Source organism: Triturus cristatus, chromosome 12 (genome assembly GCF_964204655.1).
Source record: "Triturus cristatus chromosome 12, aTriCri1.1, whole genome shotgun sequence".
Lineage (NCBI taxonomy): Eukaryota > Metazoa > Chordata > Amphibia > Caudata > Salamandridae > Triturus > Triturus cristatus.
Window position 1 is genome coordinate 338,693,897 of NC_140595.1, and position 25,050 is coordinate 338,718,946.

At 48.2% G+C, this 25,050-nt stretch overlaps 1 long non-coding RNA gene across 1 annotated transcript in view; it reads left to right on the forward strand.

The window, feature by feature from the left end:
- The window catches only part of LOC146775978 (uncharacterized), a 40,455-nt gene extending 16,749 nt beyond the window's left edge, over positions 1-23,706 (forward strand). The window contains exons 3-4 of the long non-coding RNA XR_014972330.1: positions 9,815-9,924; positions 23,622-23,706. This is a non-coding gene — a long non-coding RNA (uncharacterized LOC146775978). The remainder of the gene's footprint in view (positions 1-9,814; positions 9,925-23,621) is intronic.
- The last annotated feature ends 1,344 nt before the right edge of the window (positions 23,707-25,050 follow it).

Sequence of the window (25,050 nt, forward strand, 5' to 3'; positions counted from 1 at the left end):
ATATTTTACACAGCTCTCTGTGAGAAGACAACTTAGAATCCACCAAATGCTGATTCATTTTCTCTGTGGTACAGTTCGTGAAAATGTGCTCCTTCCTAACTAAATTATGCAGCCCATCACAAGAGTCATTGCCTTTTATCCGTCCATCTAGTGCTTTGACAGAAGAGTCCACAAAGTCCACCCATATCTGGTTTTGCCCTTTATGGATGTCTCTGATTTTTACCCTGTACTCTTCTGTTGTGAGTCTATATCCTTCTATCAAGGTATCCTTCACATGCCTATAGGACTCGGCTACCTCCTCATTAAGGGTCAGAAGTATATCTATGCCCTTCACAAAGAATAACTTCGAAAGGAGAGAGCCCCAGTGCTGGTATGCTATCCTCTTCATTCTGCAGGCCTTTTCAAAAGACTGCAAACCACTTGTCAATATCAAAACCATCACTAAACCTAGGGACAATCTCTTTGGTGAGCTTAGGGTCAAAGGATTTCTTCTTCTCCCTGGTACTGGTATTGCTCCCACCATCTTTGGGCCTAAGGCCCAATTTAATCCTTCTCTCTTCAAGGGCTAGTCTTCCCTTCTCAACTTTAAGCTTTCCCTCCTCTAGAGATAGTTGGTCAAGCTCATCCTCAAGGTTTCCTATCACTTTACCGTTGGGGTGGTCTACTAGATTGACTGTTGTCACTTGCCACCGGCGAAGGAGGTCTGGGGAAGAATGTAGAGCTATGGCTCTCTCCTTCCTCCCCATCATTATCAAGCTTGGGCATCATCCTCCTCAGTTTTATCTTCGAAGGCATGGCCCACCCTCTCTAATCTCTCTTTCTCATAGGAGCTGAGGTGCTTCTCCCATTCCTCCTTTTCTACCTGTCCCCTTGTAGCTAATGTCCCTTGCTTTGTACAACACCCTCAAATCCATGATCATCAGGGCTGGGATGACTGCCAGATCGAGATTCTGACCTGGCTCCATTTTGCCTAACTTTTGCTTGGTATTTGGGATCTTATTAAATGTTTAGCAAACGTTTTAAAACATTTCCTAACTTACTAAGTCTGTTCAATGTACTAATGGAATGGGGCCTACACAGGGCCCTCACAATCCAATTAGAAACATCAAAATCATTTTGAAAAAAATTATTTGTGTCGCTGTTGTACCTAGCGCATCTGAAAGAAACACGTTAGTTAGATTCCTCACCTTAGAATATCCCCAGGAGTCAGGCTGGATCCGGAAAGATTTTTGTAGCAATACCCCTTGCGCGTCGCTAGGCGTCGTCTGCGGCTCCGCGTTCGTCGTTGGCGTCGTGCGCCGGACTGACCTCGTCAGAGTACTTAGACGCCGCCCTCGCGCGCTGACGTCAGTTTTTTTTTTTTCCGCGCCAGACAGCGCCGATCCGGCAGCAGGGCAGCATAGCAAGTCAAGAGGAAAGAAAAGCAGCAGTCCAGTATAGTGCCAGTCCTTCTTCCTGGCAGATTCTTCACAGGTCCAGAGGCGTACTGAAGTGGTGATGCCTAAGGTCCAGTTCTTATACCCAGTGGTGCCTTTGAAGTGGGGGACACTTTAAAGAGATGCCTTTAAAGTGCACAGATGTCCTGCCCTGACTCCAGAATCTCTAGAGAGGGGTATGCAGCCCTTTGTGTAGGGACAGGACACATCCTATTCAGGTGTAAGTGAGGTTGGGTCCAGCTCCTCCCTCCCATCATGCCAGTATGGACCATCATATTACATCTAAGCTCACATTGTGTGTGTATGTCTAGGGGGAATACACAAAACCCAGCTGTCACCCACCCCAGACAAGTGATCAAAGACAAGCTGCAAGCCCCAAATAGCTAAATCAAGAAAATAGCAATTTCAGAATTGCAATTTAAAATCTAAATTCACCATAAATTGTGATTTTAAATTGTGAATTCAGACACACCAAACTTGGGGGTCTTATCTCTTTCCAATTAGAAATTACATTTATAAAATGTAGTACGGTAATCCCAATGTTAACCTACGGGAGAGATAGGCCTTGCAGTAGTGAAAAATGAATTTGAGAGTTTTTTTTACTACCAGGACATGGAATCCTTAAACGTACATGTCTAACTTTTAAAATACACTGCAACCTGCAATTGGGCTGTCCAGTGACTACCCCAGGGGTGACTTATATGTATTAGAAAGGATGATTTGGGCCTGGCAAGAGGTTTAACTTGCCAAATCGACATGGCACTTTAACACTGCACGCACAGTTTCTGCAATGGCATTCCTGAGACATGTTTAAAGTAGGTGGTACAATCAGTACTGGAGGCCCACTAATAGCATTTAGTGTACAGGCTCTTGCAACATATAGAGCACTTTACTCGGAACTTAAATATGCTAATTGTGTATAAAAAGATGTTACCATGTTTTAGGGAAAGAGCCCTAGCACGTTATCACTGGTCAGCAGTGGTAAAGTGTGTAGAATCCTAAGGCCAGCAAAAACGAAGTCAGTAAAAACAGGAGGCCTGAAGGAAAAACGTTAGGGGAAACCACGCCTTGGATGCCAGGTCTAACACGTATCACCCCTAGCTGAGAGTGGGGAGGGCTACCCAACCCCTTGGGATTTCTCTACCTTAAGGTGGAAAAACCTTGAAAGAACATCAGCATTTTCGTGGTCTGTCCCAGGGCAGTGTTCCTCCATAAAGTCCTTTCACTGTAGGGAGATGGACCACGGCAACAGTTTTGGATTCTCACCCTTCATCTGCATTAATCATCTGAGTGCTCTGTGTTCTGTTTGAATCTGGAAGTGAGTACTAAACAGGTGAGATTTCAGCTTCTTCAGAGCTCAGACCACAGCAAAGGCTTTCCTCTCTTTTGCACTCCACCTCTGTTCCCTGGGAAGAAACTCTCCTACTGATGAAGCCTACAGGCTGATCCAGGTCCTCTTCATTTAGCTGTGAGAGCACTGTCCCTATTCTATGCTCTGAGGTGTCTGTCTGAACATTCAATTCTTGGGAAAAGCCAGAGCCCTTGAGCACAGGGGCTGTGCACATGGCATCCTTCAGAGTTTCAAAAGCCCTTAGGCATGGCTCTACCCAGATCAACCGGCATGGCTGCTTCTTGGAAATCAGCTCTGTCAACGGGCAACAATGGTGCCATATCCCTTAAGAAATCTCTTGTAATAGTCAATGAGGCCTAGCGAGGCTTTCACCTCTGTCTGGGACTTGGGGGGGGGGGGGGGGGAGGGGGGGTTCCCAAGCCATAATGGTTTAAATTTGGCCTGAAGGGGCTTCACCTTACTACCTCCCACTTGGTGACCCAAGTAGACCACTGAACCCTGCACTAGCTGGCACTCACTGGCCTTGATAATCAGGTCTGCACTCTGCAGAGCCTGGGGGACTTCCTAGAGATGGCACAGGTGGTCCTACCAGTTGGAACTGAAGACTGCAGTGATGTCTAGATAGGCAGCACTGAAGTTCTCCAACCCAGCAAGGACCTGGTTGGCCAGCCTCTCAAAGGTGGCAGAGGCATTCTTCAAACCGAAGGGCATCGCCTGCATTGGAAGTGCCCTTCTTGTGTAGAGATCACAGACCTCACTTTGGCCCTCTCGATCAAGGCAATCTGCCAGTACCAGATATTAAGTCAAACGTGCTGAGAAACTCGGCAGCTCCTAGCTGGTCTATGATCGCATCAGCTCGGTGGATGGGGTGTGCGTCAGTATTTGTGACCGCATTGAGCCCAAGGTAGTCCACACAGAACCTAAATTCAGGTGTGACACCTCGAGGGGCAGCCTTGGGGACCAACACCACTGGGCTGAAGGGCTGTTTGAATGCTCAAAACCCCTAATGCCTGCATCTTGGAGACCTCCTCCATAATGCTGGCAGTCACCTTTTCAAATAACCTGTACATTTTATTCTTCACAAGCATGCGGTCCCCAGTTTCAACATTATAGGCACACCATGTAGTGAGTCTTGAGGTAAGGGAGAATAAAGAGACAAATTGCCCCAGCAACTGGCGGCAGTCTCTCTGTTGGACTAGGGTCAGCGTAGAGGAGAGGCTGACACTCTCCACTGACCCATCCTGCTCCTTAGAAGAAAGGAGCTCTGGAGAGGTTCGCTATCCATTTCCATTCCATCATCAATAACCAGCAGCATGGTAAGCTCAGACCTCCAAAAGTGGGGATGCAGGTGATTTACATGAAGGACCCTCAAAGGGTTCCTGGGAGTTTGGAGGTCCACCGAGTAGGTCACATCACTCTTGTGCTCCTTCACCTCATAAGGCCAAGACCGGTAGTCTTTGTAGGGCCCTTGGCTCTGGGGGCTCCATCACCCATACTTTTTGACCTGGCTGAAACTTGACCAGAATAGCATTCTGGTCATACCACCATTTCATGTCCTCCCACCTGACTTTCAGATTCTCCTGTGTGAGTTTCCAGAAGAATGTTGTCTGGATACAGAGTGCCAGCTTGTTTGATGACCAAATCCTAGGGTGTCTCCCCCAGGAGCTTGCTCCCAGCCCTCCTTCACCAAACTGAGAGGTTTTCTCACAGGGTACCTATACAGAAGTTCAAAGAAGCTAAAACCAACCTCCTTCTGTGACACATTCCTGTAGGCTAACAAAAAGCATGGCAGAAGGATGGCTCACTTCTGCCTCAGGGGCTCTGGCAGGCCCATAATCATGCCCTTTAGGGGCTGTTGAACATTGCAACAACCCATTGTTTTGTGGGTAGTAAGTAGCGGTGAACTTTAGGTTAATCCAGACTCCTCCCACATGGCCTTCATGTTCCCTGACATGAACTTGGTACCACAGTCAGAAACCACCTCCTTGGGGAACCCCACTTGGCTAAGGATCCCCAACAGTGCCATGGCCACTGCAGGTTCTGTCACAGCCCTTAGAGGGATAGCCTCGGAGTTCCGGGTGGCATGGTCCACCAAGACCAGAATAAATCTGTTGGCCATGGCTGTCTTAGAGTCCAGCGACCCAACATTGTTGATGTCCACCCTTTCAAAGGGGGTACTAATGAGAGGAAATGGTTGCAGAGGCGCCTTTCACTTCCCCCTGACTCTCCACTGACCTGGCAGGTAGGACTGCACCTGCAGAACGCATTAGAGGCCTTCCTTATCTGGGGCCAGTAGAAGGGGGTATCAACCCTGGCAAAGGTCTTGTCCTGCCCCAAATGACCTGCCAGGGGTACATCATGAGCCAGGTCCCATAGGACCCTGTAGGACTGGGGGGAGCCAACACACAGATAACATCTGGCTCAGGCACCTTAGGCTTGCTGTACAGGAGACCATTCTCCCAGTGTATCAGGTGTTTACCAGAGGCTTCACGAGCTGCCTGGGACTTGGCCTGCTGCCGTAGATCTACAAGAGTAGGGCATACCCTGTGCACCTTGCAGAATTCCTCCCTGAGCAGTACCCCTTCTTGCTGCCAATTGACCAGCTCAGTCAGGTTCCCCAGTAAGCTCCGGGGCGTCCCCCTCAGGGTCAACCTCCTACCCAACCATGGGAGTCTCAGGAATGGCTTTCCTGCGCCACTTCCCCTTCACCATTTTGGCAGGCATGTGGGCCATTCCTCCAGGCTCTAGGTTCTCCTGACTACCCTCTCGGGATGCCATGGACCGTCTGGTCAGGCACACCCACTCAGGCAACCCTAACATCTCCAAGTGAAACCTGAGCTCCACCTCCTTCTAGGCGATATGCTCCAGGTAATTGTCAAGCAGACAATCCACAGTTATAGACGGACTCAGCTACCCTCAAGGAATCTGAGACCCCCCCCACTATTCAAAGGGAATCAGAGCCAGTGGATAGTGACTCTCATGGTTGTTAGCTGCAACAACTTGGTGAGTTACATTATGGACTACCTGTTCTTAGCTCACCAGATGACAGCTGATAGTTGTCATTCTGGCTCCAGTGTGTCTCAGTGCCTCAACCTTCTGCCCATTTGATGGTGACCCACTGCCTGTATTTCCTAGTATTACTAGGCATGTAGGTTCTTTGTACAATCTCTCTGTCACCAAGGGACACTAAGGTAGCATCTACTCTGTCTCCCATATGATGTGGGACAATCTCCTCCTCAAGCACTACACTAGCCAACCCCAAATATTGCCTACCAGTGAGGAGCTTTGCCTGCTTTAGACACTTGGCATCCCCCTTGAAGTGTCCTTCCTGCTGGCATTCATAGCACTTAAGGGGTGCCTTATCTGCAGACCTACTGTCAGGGAACTTTAGGAAAGTGGAATACTATTTGGTCGGTCTGGGTAGCCACTCATGGTGAGGGTACAGTCAAGTTTGAGCAGCTGTCTGCAGTTGCTGGCCTTCTGTCAGTAGTTTGCTTGGGTGACCCTGGGTGGCACAAAACTGTGCTGCAGCCCTGTTGACCGCTTTACCACCTATTCCCTGGGTACCCCTGGTACCATATACTAGGGACATATAAAGGGGGACTTTGCAAATTTGGGATTACCAAGTCCCTCAGGCCTCCACAAAATAAATGGAGGTTCTTTTCTCCTCTGGCCACTGTGTTTCTGAAACTAGTTTCCAAAAGGAGGCAATGTACAAAAGCAAATTCTTATTGCCTTGTCGTAGATTTAGCAATTCGTTATCGCTCACTTGAAAAAACGTGAGTCTAGCAAATAGATGACTCATTGTCTCTTTAAAACTTCCAAAATCATGTAACACTGGGTCGTCATTTACAAGGAGTGGAATAGAACAATTAGCAGCAGTGCCTCCTAGATAGGAGATAATAAAAGCAATTCTGACAGTATCAGTTGGGAATGCCCCGGTCTTACAGAGGAATTGTCACTGAAATTAGCTCCAGAACGCGGCAAATTTAGTACTATCTTCAAAGAAGCGCTCGAGCGGTGCCAGTGGAACAGGCGTTGGGGTGGTGACGGTGACATTGATTCGGTGTCCCATTCCTGGGTTGGAGAATTGATGGACTGCACTGCTGGATGCCCTGATGCCCCGAAATGAGCAGGTTGCCGTAATAAACAGAGAGTCCTGTATGTCTTCAAGGTCAGCCACCAATTTCTTGGAGTCAGGTATACGTCTCTCCACCCACCGGTCACACATGTATGAACTAACACTTATTTGTGAACAATCTATTGCTGCATAGATTTTCTAGTACATAATTATGTCACTAGGAGTTACTGCACTCCTAAAAACCCATTTGCGGAAACATGCAGAAAACCATGCTTGCTTCCACACAGAACTATAGTGCACCAATGTTAGACTTGGCTTTTTTCAGCAGGTTTACCCCCAGACTTTTTGCTTTTTGGCCTCCTGTTTTTGACCCTGTTTTCATTGTTTTTAGGTCTCTGGGCACTTTACCACTGCTATTCAGTGATAAATTACACATGCTCTCCCTGTAAATTGTGTTTATGAATTGGTGTTTCCATGATTGGCTTATTTGATTTACCTTTGAATCCCTAGGACAGTGCCTTGTGTGCACCCAGGGCCTTGACATCACATGCTACTAGTGGGCTTGCAGCACTGGTTGTGCCACCCACACAAGCAGCCCTTCAAAGGGTCCCCAGACCTGCCACTGCAGTGTCTGCACACACTCGTGACTGCCATGTCGACCCTGCAAGTGCACCCACTTGCCAGCCCCTAACCTTCCCTTTTCTTATATGTAAGGCCCCCCTAAGGTAGGCCGAAGGTAACCATGTGGGCAGGGTGCAGGGTATGTGAAAGGTAGGACATGTACTATTGTGTGTGACATTTCAGGATAGTGAAATACAGTGTATTTTGTTTTTCACTATGAAAAGGCTATCTGTCCCATAGGATAGAATGGGAGTTTACTTATAACGTCTGTTGATTATATCTTCCCATTGGGACTATATAGACAAACGGAGTTCAGTATGCCTGAACTCAGAATGTAGAAATACATGTTTTAGGAAAGATGATTTTTGTGTTCAGTGTTTGAAAATACCACTTTTAGAAAGTAGGTTTTTTCTACATTAGCCATCCTGTGTCCCTTTGCCGGGTTGTGGATTGACTGTCTGGCTTTGGAGTGACAGGGGCTGGGGCTGTGCATTCACTTTAGACAACCGCTGAGGGAGTTGAGGTGGGTCCTGCCTTTCCTGGATGAGTCAGGTCTGGGCTGAAGAGACCTGGGCTGCATTCATAATAGTGGGAGGAGTTTCACAAGCACCTGAATAGGCCTGGTCTGCATTTAGAGTAGTGGGAGGAGATTCCCTTGCACCTGAATGGGCCTGACCTGCCTTGGACAATGCTGTCTCCACCTCCTGTCGGGAAGCTGGGCCAGAGAGAACCAAACTGGTTTGGGCTGAGCACAGACACTCTCTGCCCAAAAGAACAAAGAGAAACTGAGTATAAATATTGGGGCCCGGGGCCCAGACCCCAGAACTTTAGAACACGCTTGGATCAAGGAACCTGCCAAGAAGAAGAGCTGGAAGAACTGCCAAGAGGAGTACTGCCCTTTTTCTGTGTTGTTGCTTTGCTGGGAGGGCCTGTAGTTGCTGCTTCTACCTTGGGCAGTGAAAGGATTGAACTGAACTTTCTTCACTTGTTGCTGAGTATCTCCAAGGGCTTGAAATGGTGCTTGCCTCCTGTTCATGAAGTCTCAGGGACAGCAAAGACTTCACTCACTTCTGGGTACCGCTTCTGGAACCGTGGGTTTCAGTTGCCACAGAGGGGGAAAAGCAGTCAACACCATCACTGCCACCGCTGCGGACTCTGTGGTCTGAATGCACCACAGAGGGCACCACCCCATCTCGCACTGCAACCCTGCTCTCACCTACGATGGCGACGGCTGCCGCCACCAAGCCCCTGCTTGCACCGCGACTTGTGGACATCGCACTCCGCACTGCCTTGCTTCACTCCGCTGCCCTGGTCTCACCAACAACGTTGCTGCCCCCTGCTCTTAACACCCGAGACCGCACCGTGGTTGGGGGCACCACTCATAAGTCACACAACACACCACCCCATCCCACACTGCAATCTGGGCCAACCGTCGCCAGCTCCCATTAACCTGCACTGTAACATGCACTGTGACCTGTCAGCACCGCCATGAGCACAGCTTCACTCCACAACACAGCCCTGGTCTCACTGACGCTGCAGGATGACCTTCGCTGAGCTGCTCGAACCAAAGGTACTGTTTACAAGTCTGTTGACAAAAACACCGGTTCACACCAATGCAGTCAGCCAGAACTGTTGGATTCTGTTGTGTTCAGTTCCGCTGTAGCACCGACTGGACTACCGGCTTCAAGGAACTGCATTTTAAAGGTATTCTTGCAAAATGCCTATTTTTGTTTACTGTACGTTGGTCTTCTATTATTTTGGTCTTGTTTGCACGGATAAATATTGGCTATTTTTCTAAAATTGGTGTGGTGTCATTTTGTAGTGTTGTCACTGTATTACTGTTGGTTGTGCAAATGCTTTACACAATGCCTCCGAGATAAGCCTGACTGCTCATGCCTACTACCTAGTGGGTGAGCAGGGGTTATTTCTGTAGTGTATCCCCCTTATCCTGACTAGAAGGAAGGTTCCCTATTTGGACGAAGGTACAAACCATTGCCATCTAGAGACCCCCATGTCTAACAACCAATTGTTGATTCCCTGTGCAAAGGGTGCATACATTTATTCATTTATTGTCTTTATCAATGCACTTTGCAATGCACTTTTTTGTAACACAGTTCGCACATCATGAATGGTGCCCAAATGTGACCAGGCGCTACCAAGAATGTTGCTGTATGTGCCACAGCAGTGCCAACAATGTCTGGATGTCACACTACCGAGCTCTAGAAAATGTGCGGTCTTTATATCAAATCTCTTGGCTGTTTTGAGTCTTGTTAGTGCACTAACCTCAAGAGTAGTACATAACCATGTATTTCTTTCATGGTTCAGAGGTAAAAATTATTGGAGCTGAATTATCGCAGGAAGCACTGAAGAAGAAGTCCCAGGATCGCGGAGAGTCACAGGAGATTCAGGGTGCAGGAGCTCGGAGGGGTCTGCAGGTAAGATAGATCCAGAAGGGAAGACATTCTCTTCATCCGGTAGGTAGGCCAAGCACTGTCTCCTGGTTTGGGCACGGTATAAAAACCAACATGGCCGCCCAACACGTGTGCTCAGAAATCACACGAGGTTTCAGGGTGGCATGCTGCGGCAACAGCTGTCACATGCCAGCCTCTGGGGAGGGTATGGAAGGAAACACAAGGCCCTTTTGTGGGTAAAGTCAGCCCGGGGGAGCCTGCAAAACAAGTACTGCAGTCAGTGACAAGCATGAGCGGGCCTGGGAACTTATGAGCCTACATAACAAGTATGGGTGATCAGTGATGGAATTGACTACACGCTCTCGGGGATATCCTCAAGCATACCAGGGGAGGCATCGGTTTCTGAAAGGCCTTGGGTCTCAATTACCAGCCATAAAGGGACAGTAACAAGCGCTCGGTCTTGGAAGCTCACCATACACAGGGCACAGGAGGTTTTGGAACACATGGAGCCCAGGGCCACGACATGTAACACTTCCTGGAGATGGACCAGGTAATCCTCCCAGGTAGAGCTAAAGACAGCTATATTGTCTAGATAGGCTGCACTAAAGTCATCCAACCATAAAAGAACTCTAGTCACCAAACTCTGGAAAGTGGCAGGTGCATTTCTTAATTTCCCAATTACCTTTAATTGGTAGGGGCCTTCTGTGATTGAAAATGCTGACCTCTTCTTTGCTCCCTAGGTCAGTCCAATCTACCAGTAGCCTGATGTTAAATTAAAGGTACTCCGGAATTTGGCTGCACCCAGGTTGTCAATAAATTCATCTGATCTTGGAATGGGGTGAGAATCAGTTTTGGTAACTGAAATTAGACCCCTGTAATCCACACAGAACCTCACCTCATATTTCCCACCTTGGGAATGAGGTTTGGGGACCAGAACCACTGGGCTAGCCCAGGCACTGCCAGAAGGTTCAATAACCCCAAGCTTTAACATCTTGCTGACCTCAGTCTTAATGCAGGCCTTAACTTGGTCTGACAACCTGTAAATCTTATTTTTGACAGGGAGGCTGTCACCAGTGTCCACATCATTAGTACACCATGTTGTCTGACCATTGGTCAAAGAGACGAGCTCAGCAAACTGAGAGACAAGAAAACACCTTCACCTGACCTATTCTGGGGGTTGTTTGGTGGTAGGTCAGGGAGGGCTTAACTTTCCTCCACGTGACCTCCATCAGTGACCATGAGCATGATGATGTTAGCTCTGTCCTGGTGGGTTTTTAGGCGATTTACATGGAAAACTCTATGAGGACTCCTTGGGGTGCCTAAGTCATTCAAGTAGGTGACATCTCCCCTCTTCTCCAAGATTGAATAGGACCCAGTCCACTTGTCCTGGAGGGCCCTGGGAGGCACAGGCTCAAATAGCCACACCAGCTGACCTTGTTGGTACTCCACCAGGGCTGACTTCTGGTCATATCAGTTTGTGATAATCTCCTGGCTGGAATCTAGGTTCCTGTTTGCCCTCTTCATTTACATGAATGCAGGCCAAGCACATAGTCCCCTATGCCCGGCTTGGCTTCTTTGATAGGTCTCTGCAACCCTTCCCTTACAAGACTCAATGGACCCCTTACAGGATGGCCAAACAAAAGTTCAAATTGGCTGAACCCAGCTCCCCTTTATGGTACCCTTATCTATGCAAACAGTAGGCAAGGTAATAGGACATCCCATCTCCTTCTGAGTTTTTCAGGGAGGCTCAGTATCATGTCTTTTATGGTTTTGTTGAACCTTTCAACTAAACCATTGGTCTAAGTGTGCTAGGGTGTTATGAACGTGTAGCTCACATCACATAGATTTTAGGTCTGCAGGCATGAAGTTAGTACCTCAATCAGAAACCCCCTCTTTATAAAATCCAACCCTGTGAAGATTCCAAGGAGGGTCTATACTACTGCAAGAGCAGTTTCAGTCCTAGTAGACTTGCCTCTGGGTATCTAGTGGAATGGCTACCAACCACTAGGATAAATCTATTCCCAGATGCAGTTTTAGGGTCAAGGGGACCAAGAATGTAAATCCCTATACTCTCAAATGAAGTCCAGCCACTGATAGTGGAATTAAGGGAGCCTTTTGTTGTGAGTCTTTTTCAGACATCTGGAGACAATAAAAATGGGCAACCAATCTGTCCCAGGTTTTGGTTTGTCTCAGATGTCCAGCTAGGGGGGATGTCATTTGCCAAAGTAAGGCTGAAATCTCTGTACGTTTGGGGGACCATATCCCAGTAGACCCTGTGGTTACCGCTGATATCTTCCTCTTCTTGCCTGGGAGCTTGCTGCCTAAGGCCTGCAAGAGTAGGACACGCCCTAGGCATAGGTCCTCTCTGGCGGTCCCCCCTTCACTTAAGAGGTCTGGCCGGTTAGGCCAGACTCCATCAGCTACAGTTCCCTCCTCAGGCACCAGGGAAATTCCCTCAGGAGAATTCTCCCCCTGGTCCTGTGACCTCTTAGAAGCTTCCTTAGCAGACTTCTTACCCTTTTTCTTGTTTGAGGTCACTTGGTCCTCTGTTTCAGTATCCATGTTCCCATGACTTCCCTGGCTTGCTGTTTGTGCCCTGATAGTAACTTACACCCACTCAGGATGACCCAGAATTTCTGCTAGAGCCTTCCTCTCCCCCTCTGCCCCCACAGAAGTCTCAATATCATTTCTCAACAGACACTCCACAAGGTTAGTAGGGGACACACCCAACTTCTTTGGGTTAGTAACCCCTCACCATTTCAAAGCTTACCAAGGCCATTGGATGGAGCTTAGTCTCATTGTCAGCACTGGTAAGCTAGTGACTAACACCAGGCAACATTTGGTCTGGAGAAACCAGTCTAGCTGCAAAAATAGGGACACTGGCAACTGTATTCCTCAGACCCTCTATCTCAGTCCAATTGATCTTTGGCCTTTGTCTATACTTCTCCAAGGTTGCAGGCAAGATAGGGAGGGCTTCAATATCCACCCCGCCCAGGGAAATTAAAGTAGCATCTGTGCAACCTTTGGCATCTCCAGAGTATACCGCTACCCCAACTCCAATGTTCGACAATCCCTTGGGATTTCCACCATTGGGTGACTTTTTAAAGCATGCTGTATCTCTTTTCTTATGATCTGCCTGATGACAGTCATAATGTAACCCAGAAGCCTTTGCTGGATCCCAGTTCTGGAACCCCTTGGCTATGGGCTGGGAAAAGTCTTGGGGACCACCATCCTGAGAAGTATTTTGAGGTCCTTTAGAGAACTCCTTCTTTTTATCTTGTTTGTTGTTCACTTCCTTCCCCTGCTGGGACGTCTGTGAACCATTTTTATGGTCACTCCCACTATGAGTCCTTCTGGACACCCTGGTTCTGACCCATTTGTCAGATATTTTACACAGCTCTCTGTGAGAAGACAACTTAGAATCCACCAAATGCTGATTCATTTGCTCTGTGGTACAGTTCGTGAAAATGTGCTCCTTCCTAACTAAATTATGCAGCCCATCACAAGAGTCATTGCCTTTTATCCGTCCATCTAGTGCTTTGACAGAAGAGTCCACAAAGTCCACCCATATCTGGTTTTGCCCTTTATGGATGTCTCTGATTTTTACCCTGTACTCTTCTGTTGTGAGTCTATATCCTTCTATCAAGGTATCCTTCACATGCCTATAGGACTCGGCTACCTCCTCATTAAGGGTCAGAAGTATATCTATGCCCTTCACAGAGAATAACTTCGAAAGGAGAGAGCCCCAGTGCTGGTATGCTATCCTCTTCATTCTGCAGGCCTTTTCAAAAGACTGCAAACCACTTGTCAATATCAAAACCATCACTAAACCTAGGGACAATCTCTTTGGTGAGCTTAGGGTCAAAGGATTTCTTCTTCTCCCTGGTACTGGTATTGCTCCCACCATCTTTGGGCCTAAGGCCCAATTTAATCCTTCTCTCTTCAAGGGCTAGTCTTCCCTTCTCAACTTTAAGCTTTCCCTCCTCTAGAGATAGTTGGTCAAGCTCATCCTCAAGGTTTCCTATCACTTTACCGTTGGGGTGGTCTACTAGATTGACTGTTGTCACTTGCCACCGGCGAAGGAGGTCTGGGGAAGAATGTAGAGCTATGGCTCTCTCCTTCCTCCCCATCATTATCAAGCTTGGGCATCATCCTCCTCAGTTTTATCTTCGAAGGCATGGCCCACCCTCTCTAATCTCTCTTTCTCATAGGAGCTGAGGTGCTTCTCCCATTCCTCCTTTTTTACCTGTCCCCTTGTAGCTAATGTCCCTTGCTTTGTACAACACCCTCAAATCCATGATCTTCAGGGCTGGGATGACTGCCAGATCGAGATTCTGACCTGCCTCCATTTTGCCTAACTTTTGCTTGGTATTTGGGATCTTATTAAATGTTTAGCAAACGTTTTAAAACATTTCCTAACTTACTAAGTCTTTTCAATGTACTAATGGAATGGGGCCTACACAGGGCCCTCACAATCCAATTAGAAACATCAAAATCATTTTGAAAAAAATTATTTGTGTCGCTGTTGTACCTAGCGCATCTGAAAGAAACACGTTAGTTAGATTCCTCACCTTAGAATATCCCCAGGAGTCAGGCTGGATCCGGAAAGATTTTTGTAGCAATACCCCTTGCGCGTCGCTAGGCGTCGTCTGCGGGTCCGCGTTCGTCGGTGGCGTCGTACGCCGGACTGACCTCGTCAGAGTACTTAGACGCCGCCCTCGCGCGCTGACGTCAGTTCTTTTTTTTTCCGCGCCAGACAGCGCCGATCCGGCAGCAGGGCAGCATAGCAAGTCAAGAGGAAAGAAAAGCAGCAGTCCAGTATAGTGCCAGTCCTTCTTCCTGGCAGATTCTTCACAGGTCCAGAGGCGTACTGAAGTGGTGATGCCTAAGGTCCAGTTCTTATACCCAGTGGTGCCTTTGAAGTGGGGGACACTTTAAAGAGATGCCTTTAAAGTGCACAGATGTCCTGCCCTGACTCCAGAATCTCTAGAGAGGGGTATGCAGCCCTTTGTGTAGGGACAGGACACATCCTATTCAGGTGTAAGTGAGGTTGGGTCCAGCTCCTCCCTCCCATCCTGCCAGTATGGACCATCATATTACATCTAAGCTCACATTGTGTGTGTATGTCTAGGGGGAATACACAAAACCCAGCTGTCACCCACCCCAGACAAGTGATCAAAGACAAGCTGCAAGCCCCAAATAGCTAAATCAAGAAAATAGCAATTTCAGAATTGCAATTTAAAATCTAAATTCACCATAAATTGTGATTTTAAATTGTGAATTCAGACACACCAAACTTGGGGGTCTTATCTCTTTCCAATTAGAAATTACATTTATAAAATGTAGTACGGTAATCCCAATGTTAACCTACGGGAGAGATAGGCCTTGCAGTAGTGAAAAATGAATTTGAGAGTTTTTTTTACTACCAGGACATGGAATCCTTAAACGTACATGTCTAACTTTTAAAATACACTGCAACCTGCAATTGGGCTGTCCAGTGACTACCCCAGGGGTGACTTATATGTATTAGAAAGGAGGATTTGGGCCTGGCAAGAGGTTTAACTTGCCAAATCGACATGGCACTTTAACACTGCACGCACAGTTTCTGCAATGGCATTCCTGAGACATGTTTAAAGTAGGTGGTACAATCAGTACTGGAGGCCCACTAATAGCATTTAGTGTACAGGCTCTTGCCACATATAGAGCACTTTACTCGGGACTTAAATATGCTAATTGTGTATAAAAAGATGTTACCATGTTTTAGGGAAAGAGCCCTAGCACGTTATCACTGGTCAGCAGTGGTAAAGTGTGTAGAATCCTAAGGCCAGCAAAAACGAAGTCAGTAAAAACAGGAGGCCTGAAGGAAAAACGTTAGGGAAAACCACGCCTTGGATGCCAGGTCTAACACGTATCACCCCTAGCTGAGAGTGGGGAGGGCTACCCAACCCCTTGGGATTTCTCTACCTTAAGGTGGAAAAACCTTGAAAGAACATCAGCATTTTCGTGGTATGTCCCAGGGCAGTGTTCCTCCATAAAGTCCTTTCACTGTAGGGAGATGGACCACGGCAACAGTTTTGGATTCTCACCCTTCATCTGCATTAATCATCTGAGTGCTCTGTGTTCTGTTTGAATCTGGAAGTGAGTACTAAACAGGTGAGATTTCAGCTTCTTCAGAGCTCAGACCACAGCAAAGGCTTTCCTCTCTTTTGCACTCCACCTCTGTTCCCTGGGAAGAAACCCTCCTACTGATGAAGCCTACAGGCTGATCCAGGTCCTCTTCATTTAGCTGTGAGAGCACTTTCCCTATTCTATGCTCTGAGGTGTCTGTCTGAACATTCAATTCTTGGGAAAAGCCAGAGCCCTTGAGCACAGGAGCTGTGCACATGGCATCCTTCAGGGTTTCAAAAGCCCTTAGGCATGGCTCTACCCAGATCAACCGGCATGGCTGCTTCTTGGAAATCAGCTCTGTCAACGGGCAACAATGGTGCCATATCCCTTAAGAAATCTCTTGTAATAGTCAATGAGGCCTAGCGAGGCTTTCACCTCTGTCTGGGACTTGGGGGGGGTTCCCAAGCCATAATGGTTTAAATTTGGCCTGAAGGGGCTTCACCTTACTACCTCCCACTTGGTGACCCAAGTAGACCACTAAACCCTGCACTAGCTGGCACTCACTGGCCTTGATAATCAGGTCTGCACTCTGCAGAGCCTGAAGGACTTCCTAGAGATGGCACAGGTGGTCCTACCAGTTGGAACTGAAGACTGCAGTGATGTCTAGATAGGCAGCACTGAAGTTCTCCAACCCAGCAAGGACCTGGTTGGCCAACCTCTCAAAGGTGGCAGAGGCATTCTTCAAACCGAAGGGCATCGCCTGCATTGGAAGTGCCCTTCTTGTGTAGAGATCACAGACCTCACTTTGGCCCTCTCGATCAAGGCAATCTGCCAGTACCAGATAGTAAGTCAAACGTGCTGAGAAACTCGGCAGCTCCTAGCTGGTCTATGATCGCATCAGCTCGGTGGATGGGGTGTGCGTCCGTATTTGTGACCGCATTGAGCCCAAGGTAGTCCACACAGAACCTAAATTCAGGTGTGACACCTCGAGGGGCAGCCTTGGGGACCAACACCACTGGGCTGAAGGGCTGTTTGAATGCTCAAAACCCCTAATGCCTGCATCTTGGAGACCTCCTCCATAATGCTGGCAGTCACCTTTTCAAATAACCTGTACATTTTATTCTTCACAAGCATGCGGTCCCCAGTTTCAACATTATAGGCACACCATGTAGTGAGTCTTGAGGTAAGGGAGAATAAAGAGGCAAATTGCCCCAGCAACTGGCGGCAGTCTCTCTGTTGGACTAGGGTCAGCGTAGAGGAGAGGCTGACACTCTCCACTGACCCATCCTGCTCCTTAGAAGAAAGGAGCTCTGGAGAGGTTCGCTATCCATTTCCATTCCATCATCAATAACCAGCAGCATGGTAAGCTCAGACCTCCAAAAGTGGGGATGCAGGTGATTTACATGAAGGACCCTCAAAGGGTTCCTGGGAGTTTGGAGGTCCACCGAGTAGGTCACATCACTCTTGTGCTCCTTCACCTCATAAGGCCAAGACCGGTAGTCTTTGCAGGGCCCTTGGCTCTGGGGGCTCCATCACCCATACTTTTTGACCTGGCTGAAACTTGACCAGAATAGCATTCTGGTCATACCACCATTTCATGTCCTCCCACCTGACTTTCAGATTCTCCTGTGTGAGTTTCCAGAAGAATGTTGTCTGGATACAGAGTGCCAGCTTGTTTGATGACCAAATCCTAGGGTGTCTCCCCCAGGAGCTTGCTCCCAGCCCTCCTTCACCAAACTGAGAGGTTTTCTCACAGGGTACCTATACAGAAGTTCAAAGAAGCTAAAACCAACCTCCTTCTGTGACACATTCCTGTAGGCTAACAAAAAGCATGGCAGAAGGATGGCTCACTTATGCCTCAGGGGCTCTGGCAGGCCCATAATCATGCCCTTTAGGGGCTGTTGAACATTGCAACAACCCATTGTTTTGTGGGTAGTAAGTAGCGGTGAACTTTAGGTTAATCCAGACTCCTCCCACATGGCCTTCATGTTCCCTGACATGAACTTGGTACCACAGTCAGAAACCACCTCCTTGGGGAACCCCACTTGGGTAAGGATCCCCAACAGTGCCATGGCCACTGCAGGTTCTGTCACAGCCCTTAGAGGGATAGCCTCGGAGTTCCGGGTGGCATGGTCCACCAAGACCAGAATAAATCTGTTGGCCATGGCTGTCTTAGAGTCCAGCGACCCAACATTGTTGATGTCCACCCTTTCAAAGGGGGTACTAATGAGAGGAAATGGTTGCAGAGGCGCCTTTCACTTCCCCCTGACTCTCCACTGACCTGGCAGGTAGGACTGCACCTGCAGAACGCATTAGAGGCCTTCCTTATCTGGGGCCAGTAGAAGGGGGTATCAACCCTGGCAAAGGTCTTGTCCTGCCCCAAATGACCTGCCAGGGGTACATCATGAGCCAGGTCCCATAGGACCCTGTAGGACTGGGGGGAGCCAACACACAGATAACATCTGGCTCAGGCACCTTAGGCTTGCTGTACAGGAGACCATTCTCCCAGTGTATCAGGTGTTTACCAGAGGCTTCACGAGCTGCCTGGGACTTGGCCTGCTGCCGTAGATCCACAAGAGTAGGGCATACCCTGTGCACCTTGCAGAATTCCTCCCTGAGCAGTACCCCTTCTTGCTGCCAATTGACCAGCTCAGTCAGGTTCCCCAGTAAGCTCCGGGGCGTCCCCCTCAGGGTCAACCTCCTACCCAACCATGGGAGTCTCAGGAATGGCTTTCCTGCGCCACTTCCCCTTCACCATTTTGGCAGGCATGTGGGCCATTCCTCCAGGCTCTAGGTTCTCCTGACTACCCTCTCGGGATGCCATGGACCGTCTGGTCAGGCACACCCACTCAGGCAACCCTAACATCTCCAAGTGAAACCTGAGCTCCACCTCCTTCTAGGCGATATGCTCCAGGTAATTGTCAAGCAGACAAACCACAGTTATAGACGGACTCAGCTACCCTCAAGGAATCTGAGACCCCCCCCACTATTCAAAGGGAATCAGAGCCAGTGGATAGTGACTCTCATGGTTGTTAGCTGCAACAACTTGGTGAGTTACATTATGGACTACCTGTTCTTAGCTCACCAGATGACAGCTGATAGTTGTCATTCTGGCTCCAGTGTGTCTCAGTGCCTCAACCTTCTGCCCATTTGATGGTGACCCACTGCCTGTATTTCCTAGTATTACTAGGCATGTAGGTTCTTTGTACAATCTCTCTGTCACCAAGGGACACTAAGGTAGCATCTACTCTGTCTCCCATATGATGTGGGACAATCTCCTCCTCAAGCACTACACTAGCCAACCCCAAATATTGCCTACCAGTGAGGAGCTTTGCCTGCTTTAGACACTTGGCATCCCCCTTGAAGTGTCCTTCCTGCTGGCATTCAAAGCACTTAAGGGGTGCCTTATCTGCAGACCTACTGTCAGGGAACTTTAGGAAAGTGGAATACTATTTGGTCGGCCTGGGTAGCCACTTATGGTGAGGGTACAGTCAAGTTTGAGCAGCTGTCTGCAGTTGCTGGCCTTCTGTCAGTAGTTTGCTTGGGTGACCCTGGGTGGCACAAAACTGTGCTGCAGCCCTGTTGACCGCTTTACCACCTATTCCCTGGGTACCCCTGGTACCATATACTAGGGACATATAAAGGGGGACTTTGCAAATTTGGGATTACCAAGTCCCTCAGGCCTCCACAAAATAAATGGAGGTTCTTTTCTCCTCTGGCCACTGTGTTTCTGAAACTAGTTTCCAAAAGGAGGCAATGTACAAAAGCAAATTCTTATTGCCTTGTCGTAGATTTAGCAATTCGTTATCGCTCACTTGAAAAAACGTGAGTCTAGCAAATAGATGACTCATTGTCTCTTTAAAACTTCCAAAATCATGTAACACTGGGTCGTCATTTACAAGGAGTGGAATAGAACAATTAGCAGCAGTGCCTCCTAGATAGGAGATAATAAAAGCAATTCTGACAGTATCAGTTGGGAATGCCCCGGTCTTACAGAGGAATTGTCACTGACATTAGCTCCAGAACGCGGCAAATTTAGTACTATCTTCAAAGAAGCGCTCGAGCGGTGCCAGTGGAACAGGCGTTGGGGTGGTGACGGTGACATTGATTCGGTGTCCCATTCCTGGGTTGGAGAATTGATGGACTGCACTGCTGGATGCCCTGATGCCCCGAAATGAGCAGGTTGCCGTAATAAACAGAGAGTCCTGTATGTCTTCAAGGTCAGCCACCAATTTCTTGGAGTCAGGTATACGTCTCTCCACCTACCGGTCACACATGTATGAACTAACACTTATTTGTGAACAATCTATTGCTGCATAGATTTTCCAGTACATAATTATGTCACTAGGAGTTACTGCACTCCTAAAAACCCATTTGCGGAAACATGCAGAAAACCATGCTTGCTTCCACACAGAACTATAGTGCACCAATGTTAGACTTGGCTTTTTTCAGCAGGTTTACCCCCAGACTTTTTGCTTTTTGGCCTCCTGTTTTTGACCCTGTTTTCATTGTTTTTAGGTCTCTGGGCACTTTACCACTGCTATTCAGTGATAAATTACACATGCTCTCCCTGTAAATTGTGTTTATGGATTGGTGTTTCCATTATTGGCTTATTTGATTTACCTTTGAATCCCTAGGACAGTGCCTTGTGTGCACCCAGGGCCTTGACATCACATGCTACTAGTGGGCTTGCAGCACTGGTTGTGCCACCCACACAAGCAGCCCTTCAAAGGGTCCCCAGACCTGCCACTGCAGTGTCTGCACACACTCGTGACTGCCATGTCGACCCTGCAAGTGCACCCACTTGCCAGCCCCTAACCTTCCCTTTTCTTATATGTAAGGCCCCCCTAAGGTAGGCCGAAGGTAACCATGTGGGCAGGGTGCAGGGTATGTGAAAGGTAGGACATGTACTATTGTGTGTGACATTTCAGGATAGTGAAATTAGGGGTGGGCGGAATTTGCGAAATCCACTTTCGCAAATTATCGCGAAAATGTTAAAAATTATCGCAAACACGCGGAAATATCGCGAAGATGCGGAAGTTTTTTTCCCGCATGTTCGCGAGATTTTCTGCATGGTTGCGGCTCGCCACCTTACCCATGTAGTTGCTCGCGGGCGCGGCCATCTTGTTTTCAGTTGTCTCGCGGTGCATGATCGCGAGAAGAAAGACGTGATCGCGCGACGCATGACGTCACTGCGGGCGCGAAATGTCGCGAGACAGCGCAAATGGCTAAAAACAATACAACATCTCATGGAGAACGCGACCGAATCAAGAAAACTTGTCGGCGAACGCAGGGATTCAGGTAAGGCGATCGCACGCGAGCGTGAATGTATTATTTTACAGCGCGAGCAAGAACCAAATTATCGCTAAGCTGCAGAATGCGGAAATTTTCACATTTTCGTGCTTTCCGCGGGACGCGAAAATGTCAAATTATCGTAATTTCCGCGAACGGAACGAAATTTTAGCCCAGGCCTAAGTGAAATACAGTGTATTTTGTTTTTCACTATGGAAAGGCTATCTGTCCCATAGGATAGAATGGGAGTTTACTTATAACGTCTGTTGATTATATCTTCCCATTGGGACTATATAGACAAACGGAGTTCAGTATGCCTGAACTCAGAATGTAGAAATACATGTTTTAGGAAAGATGATGTTTGTGTTCAGTGTTTGAAAATACCACTTTTAGAAAGTAGGTTTTTTCTACATTAGCCATGCTGTGTCCCTTTGCCGGGTTGTGGATTGACTGTCTGGCTTTGGAGTGACAGGGGCTGGGGCTGTGCATTCACTTTAGACAACCGCTGGGGGAGTTGAGGTGGGTCCTGCCTTTCCTGGATGAGTCAGGTCTGGGCTGAAGAGACCTGGGCTGCATTCATAATAGTGGGAGGAGTTTCACAAGCACCTGAATAGGCCTGGTCTGCATTTAGAGTAGTGGGAGGAGATTCCCTTGCACCTGAATGGGCCTGACCTGCCTTGGACAATGCTGTCTCCACCTCCTGTCGGGAAGCTGGGCCAGAGAGAACCAAACTGGTTTGGGCTGAGCACAGACACTCTCTGCCCAAAAGAACAAAGAGAAACTGAGTATAAATATTGGGGCCCGGGGCCCAGACCCCAGAACTTTAGAACATGCTTGGATCAAGGAACCTGCCAAGAAGAAGAGCTGGAAGAACTGCCAAGAGGAGTACTGCCCTTTTTCTGTGTTGTTGCTTTGCTGGGAGGGCCTGTAGTTGCTGCTTCTACCTTGGGCAGTGAAAGGATTGAACTGAACTTTCTTCACTTGTTGCTGAGTATCTCCAAGGGCTTGAAATGGTGCTTGCCTCCTGTTCATGAAGTCTCAGGGACAGCAAAGACTTCACTCACTTCTGGGTACCGCTTCTGGAACCGTGGGTTTCAGTTGCCACAGAGGGGGAAAAGGAGTCAACACCATCACTGCCACCGCTGCGGACTCTGTGGTCTGAATGCACCACAGAGGGCACCACCCCATCTCGCACTGCAACCCTGCTCTCACCTACGATGGCGACGGCTGCCGCCACCAAGCCCCTGCTTGCACCGCGACTTGTGGACATCGCACTCCGCACTGCCTTGCTTCACTCCGCTGCCCTGGTCTCACCAACAACGTTGCTGCCCCCTGCCCTTAACACCCGAGACCGCACCGTGGTTGGGGGCACCACTCATAAGTCACACAACACACCACCCCATCCCACACTGCAATCTGGGCCAACCGTCGCCAGCTCCCATTAACCTGCACTGTAACATGCACTGTGACCTGTCAGCACCGCCATGAGCACAGCTTCACTCCACAACACAGCCCTGGTCTCACTGACGCTGCAGGATGACCTTCGCTGAGCTGCTGGAACCAAAGGTACTGTTTACAAGTCTGTTGACAAAAACACCGGTTCGCACCAATGCAGTCAGCCAGAACTGTTGGATTCTGTTGTGTTCAGTTCCGCTGTAGCACCGACTGGACTACCGGCTTCAAGGAACTGCATTTTAAAGGTATTCTTGCAAAATGCCTATTTTTGTTTACTGTACGTTGGTCTTTTATTATTTTGGTCTTGTTTGCACGGATAAATATTGGCTATTTTTCTAAAATTGGTGTGGTGTCATTTTGTAGTGTTGTCACTGTATTACTGTTGGTTGTGCAAATGCTTTACACAATGCCTCCGAGATAAGCCTGACTGCTCATGCCTACTACCTAGTGGGTGAGCAGGGGTTATTTCTGTAGTGTATCCCCCTTATCCTGACTAGAAGGAAGGTTCCCTATTTGGACGAAGGTACAAACCATTGCCATCTAGAGACCCCCATGTCTAACAACCAATTGTTGATTCCCTGTGCAAAGGGTGCATACATTTATTCATTTATTGTCTTTATCAATGCACTTTGCAATGCACTTTTTTGTAACACAGTTCGCACATCATGAATGGTGCCCAAATGTGACCAGGCGCTACCAAGAATGTTGCTGTATGTGCCACAGCAGTGCCAACAATGTCTGGATGTCACACTACCGAGCTCTAGAAAATGTGCGGTCTTTATATCAAATCTCTTGGCTGTTTTGAGTCTTGTTAGTGCACTAACCTCAAGAGTAGTACATAACCATGTATTTCTTTCATGGTTCAGAGGTAAAAATTATTGGAGCTGAATTATCGCAGGAAGCACTGAAGAAGAAGTCCCAGGATCGCGGAGAGTCACAGGAGATTCAGGGTGCAGGAGCTCGGAGGGGTCTGCAGGTAAGATAGATCCAGAAGGGAAGACATTCTCTTCATCCGGTAGGTAGGCCAAGCACTGTCTCCTGGTTTGGGCACGGTATAAAAACCAACATGGCCGCCCAACACGTGTGCTCAGAAATCACACGAGGTTTCAGGGTGGCATGCTGCGGCAACAGCTGTCACATGCCAGCCTCTGGGGAGGGTATGGAAGGAAACACAAGGCCCTTTTGTGGGTAAAGTCAGCCCGGGGGAGCCTGCAAAACAAGTACTGCAGTCAGTGACAAGCATGAGCGGGCCTGGGAACTTATGAGCCTACATAACAAGTATGGGTGATCAGTGATGGAATTGACTACACGCTCTCGGGGATATCCTCAAGCATACCAGGGGAGGCATCGGTTTCTGAAAGGCCTTGGGTCTCAATTACCAGCCATAAAGGGACAGTAACAAGCGCTCGGTCTTGGAAGCTCACCATACACAGGGCACAGGAGGTTTTGGAACACATGGAGCCCAGGGCCACGACATGTAACACTTCCTGGAGATGGACCAGGTAATCCTCCCAGGTAGAGCTAAAGACAGCTATATTGTCTAGATAGGCTGCACTAAAGTCATCCAACCATAAAATAACTCTAGTCACCAAACTCTGGAAAGTGGCAGGTGCATTTCTTAATTTCCCAATTACCTTTAATTGGTAGGGGCCTTCTGTGATTGAAAATGCTGACCTCTTCTTTGCTCCCTAGGTCAGTCCAATCTACCAGTAGCCTGATGTTAAATTAAAGGTACTCAGGAATTTGGCTGCACCCAGGTTGTCAATAAATTCATCTGATCTTGGAATGGGGTGAGAATCAGTTTTGGTAACTGAAATTAGACCCCTGTAATCCACACAGAACCTCACCTCATATTTCCCACCTTGGGAATGAGGTTTGGGGACCAGAACCACTGGGCTAGCCCAGGCACTGCCAGAAGGTTCAATAACCCCAAGCTTTAACATCTTGCTGACCTCAGTCTTAATGCAGGCCTTAACTTGGTCTGACAACCTGTAAATCTTATTTTTGACAGGGAGGCTGTCACCAGTGTCCACATCATTAGTACACCATGTTGTCTGACCATTGGTCAAAGAGACGAGCTCAGCAAACTGAGAGACAAGAAAACACCTTCACCTGACCTATTCTGGGGGTTGTTTGGTGGTAGGTCAGGGAGGGCTTAACTTTCCTCCACGTGACCTCCATCAGTGACCATGAGCATGATGATGTTAGCTCTGTCCTGGTGGGTTTTTAGGCGATTTACATGGAAAACTCTATGAGGACTCCTTGGGGTGCCTAAGTCATTCAAGTAGGTGACAT